Consider the following 15,819-nt stretch of genomic DNA (forward strand, 5'->3'; position numbering starts at 1 on the left):
TGGGATTAATGGCAGATTAGACATTGAAGAAAAAATAATGAACTTGAAGACATAGCAATAGAAGCAATTCAAAATGAAACTCATAGTCAAAAGGAATAAAAAAATAAATGGAGCATCAATGAGCTATAAGACAATATCAAGCAGTGTAATATAGATGTAATAGGAGTTCCTGAAAAAATGAAATACAGAAAAGTATTTGAAGAAGGAATGGTTGAGCGTTTTCCAAATTTAGTGAAAATTATAAACACACAGATCCAAGAAGCACAATGAGACTCAAACACAAGCAATTTGAAGACAACTACACCAAGGCACATCATTATCAAATTGCTAAATAAAACTGATGAAGAGAAAATGTTATACACAGTAAAAGAAGGGTAGACGTGTTATGTATGGAAGAAAAAAGGTAATGATAATAGCAGATCTTCACCAGAAACAATGGAATTGAGGAGACACTGACTCAAAATTTTAAAGATGACAAAATGAAAATTGTCATCTAGAAGTGTGTGCCTAGTAAACATACCTTTGAGAAACAAAGGTGAAATGAAGATTTTTAGACATGCAAAAGCCTAAAGAATTTATCTTTAGCAGAGCTGCCTAACAAGAAATGTTAAAAGAACTTGTTCATTCAGAAGGAGAAAGATAGAAAATGGAAATATGAATCTATACTAAGAAATGAAGAACGTTGGACTTGATACCTACATAGGTAAAATATAAGATATTTTTCTTAAATATTTTAAAAGAAAATTAAATATTAAAAAGATAACGATGATGTAGTGTGTGAAGTTTATAACATATTGTGGTAACCAGAATGATAAGAATGGCCCCCAAGATTCCAATTCTAATCTCCAGCATCATTGAATATGATAATATCACTATTGATATGTTATCTTCTACATGTTATGCTACATTATGTTTTATAGCACAGTTGACCTTGAGATAGAAAGATTATCCAGCTGGATCTAACTAATCCTACAAGTCATTTAAAGAACAGAGACTTTTCTCTATCTGGTAGCAGAAGGGGAGGGCAGAGAGAAAAAAGCAAAGGAGAATTTGATATATTGGTCCTGGCTTTGTAAATGGAGGGGTCCATGTGCAAAGATTGGAGAGTGGCCACACATAGCTGAGAGTGACCCCTTGTCAACAATCAGCAGGGAAATGGGGACCTCAAAGTTAACACCACAAGGAATTAAATTTTGTTAGTAATAGGAAAGAGTTTAGAAGAAGACCCCATGTTCCAGATGAGAAGAGAGTGGGCTGAGATCTGGATTTCAGCCTGTGAGACCCCAAGCAGAAAACCCAGCCAGGTCATTCCAGACTTCTGACTTACAGAATTGTGAGATAATAAATGGCCTTGTGTTAAGCTTCTAAGTTTATTGTAATTTGTTATGCAGAAAACCAATTAGAAAACTAATATACATTTGTAGAACAAAATGTATGACAAAAATAACAGACTAGAAGGGATAAATGAAAGTACATTGTTGAAACAAATATTATAACTAATATTTTCAATGAAGGAGATAAGATATAATCATAAAAATATTCACTTAATTCAGAAAAATGCAGAAAATAAAAAAGGAACCAAGATTATATGGGACAAATAGAAAAACACCAGCAAGATGATAGGTCTAGATCTAACCATATCAATAGCTACATTAAATGTAAATGGACTAAACACCCCAATTAAATGGTAGAAGTTCTAATATTGGATAAAAAGGAAGATCCAACTGTATGCTAGCTACAAGAAATGCATTTTTATTTTATTTGAGTGACAGAGAGAGAGAGAGAGAGAGATAGCATGAGTGAGGTGGGGAGAGAGGCAGAGGGGAAGGGAGAGAGAATCCCAAGCAAGCTCCATGCTCAGCATGGAGCCCAGCACAGTGCTCAATCCCATGTCCCTAGGATCATTACCTGAGCCAAAATCAAGAGTTGGATGCTCAACCAAATAAGCCACCCAGGTGCACCAAGAAATTCATTTTAAATATAAGGACATGGGAAGATTAAAAGTTTGGACCAAGATACATTATGTTAGCATTAATCAAAAGAAAGATGGAGTGGCTATATTAATAACAGACAAAATAGATTTCAGAGCAAAGATTATTACTTGGAATTAAGAAGTTTATCTCATAATAATGAATGTGTCATTTTATCAGGAGGAAATAACATTCCTAAATGTTCATGTTCTGAATAACAGAGCTCCTAACTACATGAAACAAAAATTGATAAAACTGTGAGAAGAAATAGACAAATCTACAATTTATAGTAAGATATTTCAATATAATTCTTTCAATAGTTGATAGAACAAGTAAACAGCAAACTAGTTAAGATATATGACTTGAATAAAACAATCAGCCTGACCTAAAATAATTCACTTAACAATAGCAGCTTATTTTCAAATGTAGACATTTATTTTCAAGTGTGTATAGAACATCAACAGACATCATATTCTAGGCCATAAAATAAGTCTAAATAATTTTAAAAGGATAGAAGTCATACAAAGTATGTTCTCTGGCTACAGTGGAATTAAATCAATAACAGAAGGATCTCTGGAAAGACACCAAATATTTGTAAACCAAACAGCATATTTCTAAATTACTCATGGGTCAAAGAAGAAATTAAAAGGGAAATCAGAAAGTACTGTGAACTAAATGAAAATGAAAGTACTGTGAACATATTAAAATCTGTGGAATGCTACTAAATCAGTAATTATAAGGAAATTTATAGCACTAACCAAAGAAAAAAAAGCATTCAGTTTGGAAAAAAAAACCCCACAAAAACTGTCTTTATTCATAGACAGCATGTTCTTTCATGCAGTGAATCCAATGGAATCTAAAAATATTACTAGATCTAATAAATGAGTTATCAGGGTTGCTGGATACAGCATCAACATACACATATCAATTGTATTAGTATATACTAGCAATGAACAGTCAGAAATTGAAAAAGATAACATTTAAAATAGCATCAAAAATATGAAAATACTTGGAGTTATATTTGACAAAAGAAGAACAAGTCCCATATACTAAAATCTATAGAACATTGTTGAAAAAATTCAATAATAGAGAGATACACACTGTTCATAGGTCAGGGGAATCAATGCTGCTGTGATGCCAGTTCTAAACAAAATGAAGATTTAACACAATCGCAATAAAAATTCCCATAGGATTTAGTAAATTGTAAGATGATTTTAAAATTCAAAATAAAAAGTCAAAAGACCTAAAATAACCAAAACAACTTAAAAAAGATAAAAGTTGGAGGACTAACACGATTTGATTTCAAGTCTTATAAAATACAATAATCAAGAAAGTGTGTTAATGGTATAAAGATGGACAAATGGGTGAATGCAATAGACCAGAGAATCCAAAAATAGACCCACACACATGGAGAACTAAAGGTACAAAGGCAATTCAGTGGAGAAAGTGGGCTTTTCAACCAAGGGTGATGAAACAACTCGATATTTATATGCAATATAAAGAACTTGAATATATGCCATATACAAAGCTAAATTCAAAATGGACCACAAACCTAAAAGAGTTAAAACTATAAAATATCTAGAAGAAAACACAAGAGAAAAACTTTTTGACCTTAGGTTAGGCAAAGGCTTTATAGATATAGCACCAAAAGTCCAATCTGTAAAAGAAAACAAGTCATAAATTGGACTTAGTCAAAATTAAAAACTGCTTTTTGAGAGACATGTTAAGAGAATAGACCAGCCACAAACTGGCATAAAATATTTGCAAATCATACCTGATAACGGTTTTGTATTTAGAATATATAGGGTGCCTGCGTGGCCCAGTCGGTTAAGTGTCTGACCTCAGCTTGGTTCATGATCTCATGGTTTGTGAGTTTGAACCCCACATTGAGCTCTGTGCTGACAGCTTGGAGCCGGGAGCCTGCTTCACATTCTGTGTCTCCCTGTCTCTCTGCCCCTCCCCCACTTGTGCTCTTTCTCTCAAAAATAAATAAACATTAAAAAAAAAAAATATATATATATATATATATACATATATATATGTATATGTATATATATATAAAGAACTCTCAAAATCCAACAATAAAAAAACTCCATAAATTCCAATAAAAATGGGAAAACGATTTCAACAGACATTTTACCTAAGATTTACAGATGGCAAATAAATACATGAAAATATGTTCAACATCTTTGTTATTTGTTATATTTGCTATTTAACAAGTACAAATTAAAACGATAAGGAGATTCCAAAATAAACCTATTAGAATGGCTAATGTTAAAATGGCTGACCATAACCAGAGTTGGTAAGGATGTGGAGGAACTAGAACTCTTATATTGCTGATGAAAATGTAAAATGATATAACTTCTTTGGAAGACATTGGTAGGTTGAATAATGGTGCCTCAAAGATGTTCATATCTTGGGGCACCTGGGTGGCTTAGTTGGTTAAGTGACCAACTCTTGACTTTGGCTCAGGTCATGACCTTGTGGTTTGTGAGTTTAAGCCCCATATTGGGCTCTGTGCTGATGGGCAGAGCCTACTTGGGATTCTCTCTCTTCTCTGTCTGCCTCTCTCTCTCTCTCTCTCTCTCTCTCTCTCTCTCTCTCTCTCTCTCTCTCCAAATAAATAAGCTTAAAAAAAAAAAAAAGATGTTCTTATCTTTGTCCCTGGAACCTGTGAATGTGTTTCTTTTTATGGTAAAGGGACTTTGTAGATGTGATTAAGTGAAAGCCCTTGGAGATCCAGATTATCCTGGATTATGCGGATGGGTACAATGTAATCATAAAGGTCCTTTTAAGAGGTAGGTAGGAGGTAGATAGTCAGTAGTAGGAGACATAATCACAGAAGCAGGAAGTTAAAGGATGTTTTGAGAAAGAGGCCTTGAGCTATGGAATGCAGGCAGACTAGTGGCTAGAAAAGGAAAGCAAATGGATTTTCCCCTGATGTTTCCAGAAGAAACACAGTCTGGCCAACACCTTGACTTTAGACTTACTTTTGACCTCTAGACTGTAAGAGATAAATTTGTGCTGTTTTAAGCCAGTCAGGTTTTGGTAATTTGTTACAGCAGCAATAGGAATGGCAGATTCTTAAAATGTTAAACATATATCTGCAGTATAGCCTGGTCCTTCCACCCCTAGATATTTATGCAACAGAAATTAAAGCATATGCTCACCCAAAAACTTGTATACGGATGTAGCAGCTTTATGTGTAATGGCTAAAACCTGGAAACAAGTCGAGTGTAACAGGTGAATGGATAAACAGATCATGGTATATCCAGACAATGGAACATGAACAAAGGAATAAGAAAGAATAAACGTTTAATAATTACACCAACATGGATGACTCCCAGAATAATTATGCTGAATAGAGAAGCCAGAAAAAGAGAGAATGTACTGTAGGATTCCATTTTTGAAAATTCTAGAAAATGAAAATTCGTCTACACTGACAGATCAGTGTTTGTTTGGGATGGTAAGGAGAGAGAGAACAGGGAGGAGTGAAAAGGAAGGATTATAAAAGGTCATGAAGAAACTTTTGGGGGTGATGGATATGTTTGTTATGTTGATTGTGGTGATGGTTTCATTACATCTTTTATTCATTTACATCATCAAACCTTATCAAATTGTATACTGTAAACATATGCTGTTTGTTATATGGGAATTATACCTCAAGCAACAACAGGAGCAGCAAAAAGAGTGTTGTGAAGATTCAGTGAGATGCTATGCATGTAATGCTGTAACTCCTGGTACGTAGTAAGAACTCCAAAAATTCTAATTTTTTAATGTTTATTTTTAAGAGAAAGACAGAGTGCAAGCAGGGGAAAGGCAAAGAGAGGGAGACACAGAATCTGAAGCAGGCTCCAGGCTCTGCCTGAGGTGGGGCTCGAACTCACGAACTGTGAGATCATAACCTGAGCTGAAGTTGGACGCTTAACCAACTGAGTCACCCAGGTGCCCCCAAAATTTTAGCTATTATTATTATTTAGTTTAGAGGAGGGAGTGTTAGAACAATAATTGTGAATTACTAAGGATCTTCTGAAAGAAATGCTGTTACATTTTTTCACAGTAGACACTGGATAAGAAAATAAGGAACAGATTTATTAAATATAGCACTTAATTAAATATAGTGCATAAAGGTATGATGCAATCAGGGTGTAGCTTGATAGTGTCTTTCTATTTTAGAGTAAGAGGTATGAAAGTCTTTCTTGTTCTTGGTATGTCAAGTTTGCTTCCTGAGTGGCCAGGATTCTATCATATTGTTTTTGGACATAGTAGCTGCTTAACAAATATTTGTCAGATTGAACTGAATTAATAATAATTTCATTTCCCTAATTCAGGTATCTGAAATTCATGGTCAAGTATACTTTGTAAGCTAATTAACCTCAACTCAACTTTGGAGATTCCTTGCCTCAAGACACTTAGTCTTTCTTCTCTGATGCAAAAGACTTAGGTAATGATAGACAGGAAGCAGTGACTTATGAGAACATGCCTGGGGAACTCCAGAAAGTATAGGGGGAAGTGTCTAGGAGAGGTGAGATTGGGTTGGGCTGGGGTTGGCAGGGTGCTTCTATTTCCCACGGTTTTCACCCATTCTTTTATGAGTGTAGTAGACTCTTCATTAAACAATCTACACTTGTGTTTTCTTTTTAGTTCTTATTCTTACTGGATTAGGAGCTAAGTACTAAGAAAGAAAATTCTTTCTTCCACACTGTGCCTACCCCTGAAGTTAGTCTTTCTTTAAACATGGCACTGAGTAACTTCATGCTGGTTGCATGGAAAGGTTTAAAAGCCACAGATGATTCCTTACACAGGTAGTTTTACAGAACATTATTGCCTTGAGAGTAAGCAAATTCCAAAGTATAATTGTTTGAAACTGGTCAAGTCCATCGTCTAAGTGAGGATAGGACTGTACGTCTTTACTGTTCTTTCTTATACTGACAACAGCTGCCTGTGGTGTAGATTTTAATTACTAAAGAAATTTTCCTATTATAAAGGCAGTATAAGAATAGGAGACATTTCATATATAGCTAACATATGAAATATGCTAATTCCCATTAATAATCAGGGAAATGAAAGTCAAAATCAGGATGAGATACAATGATGTTGGCCAATTTTAATCTGATAATATCAAATGAGTGAGGGTACGGGGCAACAAGAACTTTTGTACCCTCTGGGTGGGAGTGTATGTAAAGTAATGCAACCACTTTGAAGACACTGTGGTATTGCCAAGTAAAATTGAGTTTGTATGTACTCTATGACTTGACAATTTTACTTCTAGTTTTACAACCTAAGGAAACTCTTCCTGCATGTGTGTAACCAGACCTAACAACAAGTAACAAAACTCCCAAAACAACCCAAATATTCATTGCAAGTAAAACAGAGAAATAAATTGAAGTGTATTCATATAATGGAGTACTATAGAGCAGTGAAAGTGAATGAACTATAGCCACATACATCTCTAGGAGTAGATCTAGAATTGAGTGAAAGACGATAGTCCTAGAAGAATAGAATACATAAGTACAGGCTGAATTCCTTTTTGGACATGTTAGTGTGAAGTGTTTACTGAACACCCTTGTGGAAATACACACTTATGGGCAGAAATGTGAATTTTAAACTCAGGATTCAGGCAACACTTGGGTGACATTTGGTGGAGTGAAAGCTGAAGCCATTGGTGAGAATAACAAAGGAGAGATGTGAAGTGGGTGATGGTAACCACTGTGATGAACTGAATTTAGTGAGTGGAGTGATGAAATAGAAAAGAAGGTTAGAAATGTAGAAAAAAGAGAATATAGGATCAGAAGTTAAGGGAAGAGTCAGGACTAGACACATTATTTTCAGGGCTCTGTGTAAAATGAAAATATGAGACCCCTGTTAACAAATTATTAAGAATTTCAAAATGAAGATGGAAAAACCCTAAACTGAGCTGGGTCTTTCTAAGTGTATGACCTCATGTGACTGCAGATACTGCACACCTTTTGGGTGACTCTGGAAAGAGTTTTGGGGACGAGCCATCAATAGGGTCAAATACCTCAGGGAGACTGAGAAAGAGAAATGAGAAAAAAATGTAAGTCCTTTTTGCCCTTTTGATTGTGAAAGTACTACTCATTAAAGAGTATTTGGAAAAGCATAAAAATGTATAAAAAATGTCCTTAATTTGATTTCCTTACAAGTAACGTTTTAGTGTTTTCTTTTCCCTACTCACTTTCTAAGTGGACACATGCATTATATGACTAGTTGGTCACTGATGACCCTGAAGGGCTGACCATGTTGGTCAGATACACATAAGTGAGGAGTAAATGAAGTTGAAGTGGAAGCATAAAGCATAAACACTTTTCCAAGAAGCTTGGTGGTTGTAAAAGAATACAGAAAGGTGATACCTCATGAAGGTAGGAAGTTTGGAAAAGCCTTGTATGAGTGTGGGAGACCTGAGGAAGACTGCCAGAGAGGAAGATACGGGCATGATGATGGATAAGAAGACCCTCTTGGAGGAGTTGGGGAAGAAATGGACATGTAATTAGCAGGAATGTCCATCTTTGAAAAAGGAGTAAAGGGGAGGATGGATTACACATGCTGAAAATTGAAGTACAGAGAAGGAAAACTGATTAAATTCCCATCATGTAGAACACTATTAAGAAAAGAGAAGATAAAGAGGAGAGTAGATTTTGAGGTTAGTGATAACAGTTTGATAAGGCAAAAGTGATAAAGTCTCATTCAGAACTGAACTCTAAAATTGTGAACATCAGTGAAGGCCCCACTGAGGCCAGATGGTATGATTTTGGAATGAAAACAAGTGACCCGAGTCAAGATTTTCTTCAAGTAGTATTCAGTAGCCTGATACATGAGCATTGAGAGTGAATGACAGAATTTGAGGAAGGATGGCACAAGGGGTTCTGGTTGTGTTCATGGGAGTAATACTAAAGTTTTTCATTATGAGAACCTGGAGTGGTAAGGAGGTGAGTAAAGGAGGAAATAGAAGAATGAACATGCTGAAAGCAGGATGAGGTGACTGAGCAGCCATTTCAGTAGATGTGAAAGGGGAGGAAGGATAGGTTGTGGGCAAAGAAAGGAAACTGAGATTTAAAAATCTTTCAAGGGAGCAATTCTGCAGAATAACAGATCCAGGGTAAGTGTGAGCGCTTCAGTAGAGGTGCAGAGATGGTATCAGAATGTTGAGGCTGGAGTGTGGCGAGGGCCGTCCCATGTGGATACTGAGATTAACAAGACATTGCCATGAATGAGTCGGGAGAAGATGTAAGCCAGAGGCTAAGCTATCAAGAACAATACTGAGGGGTTCACAGGTTGCTAGAAAACAGCAGCGCAGAGGGAGCTGGGAGCCAGGGAAAAGTGTTTCAAAAAGCCAGGCGTTGCAGAGAGCCATAGTAGATTGATGGTATGGGAGTGGCTAAGAGGAAGTAAGAGTAAGTATGTTGCTTCCTAAATTGTGATGATTCTGAGGAATGGCAGGAGTAGATACTGCTGGAGAGTTTTGACCTGGTGTCAGGTCAAATTCAGGGGAGAAACAATCCAAGAGAAGGCTTAAGATGTATGTGAGCTAGTTCACAATCAATTAGATTCCACAGGGCACAATGTTGAGTGTTGATTTATAAATCTGGCTGTCTCTGGGAGTCCATTTCCATCTTCAATCTCTGTCTTTACAGCACCTCAATACAGCACCATTAAATACCCTCTTTATTTAGTATTCTTCAGTCTTCAGTCTCCCAAATTTTCATTGCCTACCTGTGAGCTTGATGAGTCAAGAACAATTCTAGCAGAATCTGCCATAGAGATTGAATGGATTGGCCAGAATAACAAAGAAAGTCAGTGTTGAATCTGGGGAAGGAAAAAACAATAACAAGGGACAATGGCAATGATGATAAGGAGCTCAAATCTCAAATTGCGATGAGCATAGAGGAGTCTAGAACTCTCACACTTTGTTTCTCCCTTTAAAGTATTGGCAACAAACTGAAAATAAGGTTTTTGTAAGCATTTTATAGCATCTGTCTGCTGTCTTTGATGTTCATGGGAAACAAGTCCTTTTAATTATAGCAGTTGAAAACCAGAAATAACAAAGTAAAGAGAAGGAGTTTTTGAACAGTTGTTAATTTTTACCTTGGGTTTATCTTTAAGCACGTATATTATCCATCAGTGTTTAAATTACAGGCTACATCCCTCTTTATATTTGTCCTTTATTATTTTACACCAGGATGTTTTTGAGCATGGCTTCATAAAAATTTTCCAGCAATGCTATGCACCCTAGGAACAGGAACTGAGAAATTAGATGCAAGACTTTAACAAGGGTTGGGAATTAGTAACGTTTTCTGTTTAAAAGAAGTTTAGATTGTTGGTTTGAATGAACTATAAAATATGAGCATTTCAAATTTATTAGGTTATAAAGTCTATGTCACCAAATGCAATGTCTTGAAATGTGGAGCCACTAGAAGAATATGTAAGTAGAAACAAATTGTGGAAGTCACAGGTAGATATGATTTGGCATAGGTGCTGGAACAAGATAAGGTTACTTGATAGCTTTCCCAGTAAAAGAGCAAACCACGGAACCTCTCCCTCCATATGCCAAATAAAAGTTAAACTTGTCAGTGCATTTCATATATACTTTTTACAGTGCTGCCAAATAGGATTTGTATAACTCTGTCAACAAAAGCAGATTTTTAATCGGCCAGTCAGCTATCAGCTTTTCAAGTGATTCTTGTTGGATTATTATGGGATAGACATTGAGCTGGAAAAAGGTCTATTTCCATTCCTGGAGGAATTTATAATCTAAGAGGACAAAGCACACAGACACACACAAATCAAAAATTGAGGAAGTTGCACTCATTAGGGACCTCTAACACATTGGTTTATTTACTCAGTGGGTTCCAAGAAACAGAGTCTTTCAGAGATTTCTGTTACATTTTGATTGTCTATATTGGAGGTCTAGTTTTACTGAATTTACTTTCCCATATTATTATTATTTTTTGTTAACTTTGGACTGACCATTTTTATCTTTAAGAAATCATGAAGTCATGGATTCTCAGAGCTTCCATAGATTCTGGAGACCATGTTCTAGAGAGGATGGTACTGAATTCCACAGGTGACATGACTGGCCTGGGACCTCATAGTCCTACCGGCCAGCACCAGAGGCAACACTCCCATAGCAATCCTTAGTAGCACTTAATATGTCACTTGGCTGTGCCTAGTGCAAGGGATAGGAGGTGTTGTGCTTCTGAGGCTGTAGAAGCAAGAGGGGGAGAAAGTGAAATTAAATCCTATTCGTCACTTAACTAGAAGAGGGAAACCAGATGCTGATGGAGGAAGCACCATAAAAAAGATACTGAGAGGACTGGTAGCCCTACATCCTTGATACGATTACAGTTTTAAGGAAGGAGGTTAAATTAATGGAAATTGGGAGAGTTATCAAGATTTGGTATTGGAATAAACACCATCAGTTACATATTAATAAAAAGCTACCAAAGTGTTGCCCTTTGGTATTTATTTTCTTTTTAGATTGTTGGCTTTGAAATGTGTGTTTGGTATATTAATTACTCATATAGTTAAAAATAGAGCTCAGTTTTATGGTACTAAATAAGAAAAACAGACTTCTTTCCATTTCAGGTAAATTATACCTGAAGTATGGTTGGTGAAATGAAAACCAAGAGGCCTGACAGAGACACTGGGAAAAAACCATCTCTTGTTTGGTAAAACAGAAAAAAGGAGACAAGGTGATTTTTACTACTCAGGTCATAAAGACATCAACTTCATCTTGTGACTTTTTTTTCTTTTAATTTGAGAGAGGGAGAGAGGAACAGCATATGCATGCACAAATTGCTGTGTGTGTGGGGGGGGGGGGCGGGTAGGGGCAGAGGGAGAAAGAGAGAGAATCTCAAGCAGGCTCCACCTTCAGCACAGAGCCCAGTGCAGGGCTTGAACTCACAGTCCTGGGATCATGACCTAAGCTGAAATTAAGAGTCAGATGCTCAACTAACTGAGCCATTCAGGCACCCCTCATCTTGTGGCTTCTTACCTTAATTGCAGGCATAGTACATTTACATTAGGATGCAAATAATCTCTTGAATAATAATAGAAATATTAAAATTAGTAGCTATAATTTATTAAACACCTGCTATGCAGTAGATTTTTGTATCGTTTGCTCTGTATGCATTATCTTGTATCTTCACACCAACTACCCTGTGAGGTAGATCTTGGCACCTTTTTTTACACACTAGTCGCTTAGACTCAGGGGCCTTCAATGTTTGGTTCAAGATCAAGTAGCTAGTGGTTGAGCTCCATGGGCCGCAAAGCCAGCTTACTTCTGCGTCTCTGTTAAATCCTAAAATGTGACATGGTAACGGCAAGAACTACTTTCAAAGAGTTAATTATTTCAAATTCTTAACATCTGGTTCTGTAGGTAGTAAAAGAATGTGCCATCAAATATATCAGAGTCACTCTTTATGAGTTTATACAGGGAGAGGATAATATATCTTTTTTTCAAAGCATTCCTTTCTACCAAAAATGTTTGGAGACTAAGAAAAACCCTCAAAAGATTAAATAAAAATAGTTGATTGTATACATGTGTAAGGTATACAAATGTAGGGTATAGGTATTTAAAAATGGATAAGAAAACAAAACAACTCTTCCAGGGTTGATTCTCTTTAAAATGTAAATATGACCTTCAAATTCTGGAGGTGGCTCTGGGTTTGCCATGCAAGGAGATGGGAACCTTCGGGCTGAAGATTACCTGCTGATACTAGAGGAGAAGTTGTGGAGAGGAAGGGTTAATTTTTAGTGAGATTCATTAATTAACCCAACAAATATTTACTAACAGCTTACTAGATGCCAGGCACTATTCCAGACGCTCAAGGTATAGTAGTGAGCATAGCAGACCAAAACCCCCACCTTTATGGAGCTTATATTTAGATCAGCTAGTTAATGAATTTGCAGAGGGGAAAAAAAAAGCAGTGCAGGGTGAGTTAATCTATTAGGGCTAGGGGAATAGCTGGCCAGAAGAGCCCAAATATTGTGGCCAGGTAGAGATAGATAAGAAATGGAATGTTGGAGCTAGGGGCTTGGGGGGCAGGAAATGCTGATGAAGATGAGGAGAACACTGCTTCAGGGCCTTGAATCAGGAAGTAGGTGCTGGACCCTAGGGGAAGGGCCAAGGAGAAGTTTTGGAGATAGGGTGTTGGAAAGCATGGATCAGACAGGGAGAGCTGGCACTTCCAAATATCTAAGGATGGGGAAAAGGACACCTCAGCTCTGAGGGAGGAAATAGGGAGAATGGCGATCTTCCTAGAGAATGGCCATTGCCAAAATGCCTGAGCAACTTCTGGCTGTGTCATTCACCTGTATGGCATCTCTGCTCCTTAACTATTTGACAGGGATTGTCTTAGCGTGTCTTCAGCCAGGACGTTATCTGCAGGTGGGTTTTCCTCACTGCCCAGCAGTCCACAGGGTGGGGCTAGAGAGACCCTCACATGGTCATGAGGAGGGAGTTAATGACTCACTTTCCCTCAACTGAAACCACATTGAGCCTCAGTGAAGGCTCATGTGGTTTTTTTACTGGAGAGTTTAGATAGTTTTCTCAAAGTTCTGTGGGTAAGGGGAGGAAATTGGGTGCCTTGCCCATGATATATCTCCAGAATTCCCTTGTTCTCTTCCTTCCACAAAGGCTCTCTGCTTAGGTTTTGGGGACAAAGAGGACTGTCCTACAGGGACAACCCTTTCTTAATGCTTCTCCCTTCTTTTATTTCCAGCATTTCTTTTCCTTTAACCCCTTTTCTTGGTATTTTTGACCCACCCACACTTGCTTTTTCTGAGGACCCTTACTATTAATAACCAAATTTCTAGTCTCTCAGTCCTTTCTTGTAAATTGCAAATTTTGCAGCCTCAGGCATTACTGATTGTCAGTGCTTAACTTTATATTCTTTATATTCCTTTGAACGAGTACTCTAGTTAATATTGCTAACACAGTGTTCGTGGATTCTATGGCCCTAAGTTACACTACAATGTGATCTCACACTGGCTGATGATAAATGATGTCTGCTTCAAATTGCTTCCCTCTAATTCTTAGATTCACCCCAACCCATAGGAGCAGGGAGAAGATGAGAGCTGGTTCAGATGACTCTACTACAGTAGCTTTGTAATCTGAATATACTCTGAACATCCACTGCTCCTTCTCTGGGGAGGTTCTATTATGTACTTGAATCCATCATCTGCTAGGCATCAGGAGAAAGGATGGCTGGAAAGGAATCAATGAAAAAGATTATGTGGAGGGAAGGTCTTGGATCAGTAATTGTTCTCTTAAATCTTGTGGGTAGTTTCCATGGAAGCTAACTTTAGGCAAAGATGAAAAGAGAAGGTGACTGGGTAACCTATAAGGCCACCTTCCCTAATAAAAGTTCCAGTCATGTGTTGAAGGACATGGAGTGTGGCTGCTCTGTTCACATGCCACTGGGCTCTCTCTGGAAGGAGGCAGTTAGGAGTGGGGTAGGGAGCCATCTTTTCTTGAATACCTACTGTGTGTTCAGAGCATTGTCAAATGCCATCTGTTTATTATTTCATCTAATTCTTACAAGAGTCCAGTGATGGGGCATTATATGAGCTCATTTTATGGTGAGGAAATAGATGTTTAGAACAACACCCAGGTTACACAGCCAGGATGTGACAGAACCAGGATTTAAATGAGCCCTGAGCAACTTTGATGACAGTGGTACACCATGAGTACTCCGGGGTGTCTCCTAAAGATGGAATAACACCCTGTTAGGACTCACAATTCCTTCTAGCTCCTGGACATCTCTCCAGTCATGTGGTGATAGCTGTTACTCTAACAGTTTCCTGCTTGCTTTAAAAGTAAAGTTTTTATGCTCAAGGACAGTTAGGGGAAGTGTAGAAAAAACATTGCTTCCTTTGCTGTTTTGTTTTTCTTTTTGGTGGTTTTCTACCTTTATTTGACAATCAGTGGTTAGTCCTCATCCACATTAACTGTCTTCAGATTTTTGAAAGTGGTGACACACACATAACTAACCAACAAATAGAGCTTTTTGGTGAATCTTCATCCTCATTACATTTTCTGGGCAGCCGCACACAGATATGTGTGGAATATTCCTTATTCCTTCAGTCCAGACAGCTTTGTGAAGCCTGGTCTCAGTGTGCACATCTGAAGTTCCCATCTCCTCCATGGCAAATTCCCAGATCTCTTTGAGTGTCCATGGGCCACACTTCTTGAAACCCACTCCATGGATGAATTTGTGAATGTTGATGGTGTGCTCTCTGGTCACTGCCTTGTTGATGGCAGAATGACCTTCCTTATTCTCATTACTCTTTGTGGGAGCCATTCTGCCGGGCCCTTGTTGGAAAGGATCTTAACACAGAGGTTAGAATTTGGTAGAATTGTATAGCAAACGTTCTCTCCTGCTACTCATCTCAGACCAGCCCTCTTTCTCCTGTTATGAAGTATTTTAAACCTTTAAAATACTTTTAGCAAGATAATTAACAAAAAGACCCTAGAAAAAGCAAGAGCATAATAGATAATAAAGAAAGCATGACAAAGGGGAGGGGATAGGTCAATAAATCATTGAGAGACTTGGTTATTTAAAACAAAATGCATTTGAAATCTAACCTCACAGTGTACACACACACAAAAAAAATAAGAAATACCTTGAAAAATTAAATGCGAAAATTTTAAACTATAAAAGGATAGTAAAAGTGTCAGTAAATTTCTACTTGCATTTTAGCTGAGAAAAGCCTTTCTAAATACAAAAGCACTGAAAAAATTGCAAAGGAAAATTATTTAGAGTTCACTGTATACTTAAGTTTAAGATATAAACAATCAGAAAGGCAGTTAAAGGGTAAATAACACATT

The 15,819-nt window shown here is 37.3% G+C and overlaps 1 long non-coding RNA gene and 1 pseudogene across 2 annotated transcripts in view; one reads left to right on the forward strand and one right to left on the reverse strand.

Moving 5' to 3' along the window:
• Positions 1-15,819, forward strand: part of LOC144617410 (uncharacterized) — a 440,770-nt gene that overhangs the window by 112,798 nt on the left and 312,153 nt on the right. The window lies entirely within an intron of this gene.
• Positions 14,920-15,292, reverse strand: LOC132683777 (large ribosomal subunit protein eL31 pseudogene; annotated as a pseudogene).

The sequence above is a fragment of the Panthera onca genome, chromosome C2, assembly GCF_046562875.1.
Source record: "Panthera onca isolate mPanOnc1 chromosome C2, mPanOnc1 haplotype 2, whole genome shotgun sequence".
Lineage (NCBI taxonomy): Eukaryota > Metazoa > Chordata > Mammalia > Carnivora > Felidae > Panthera > Panthera onca.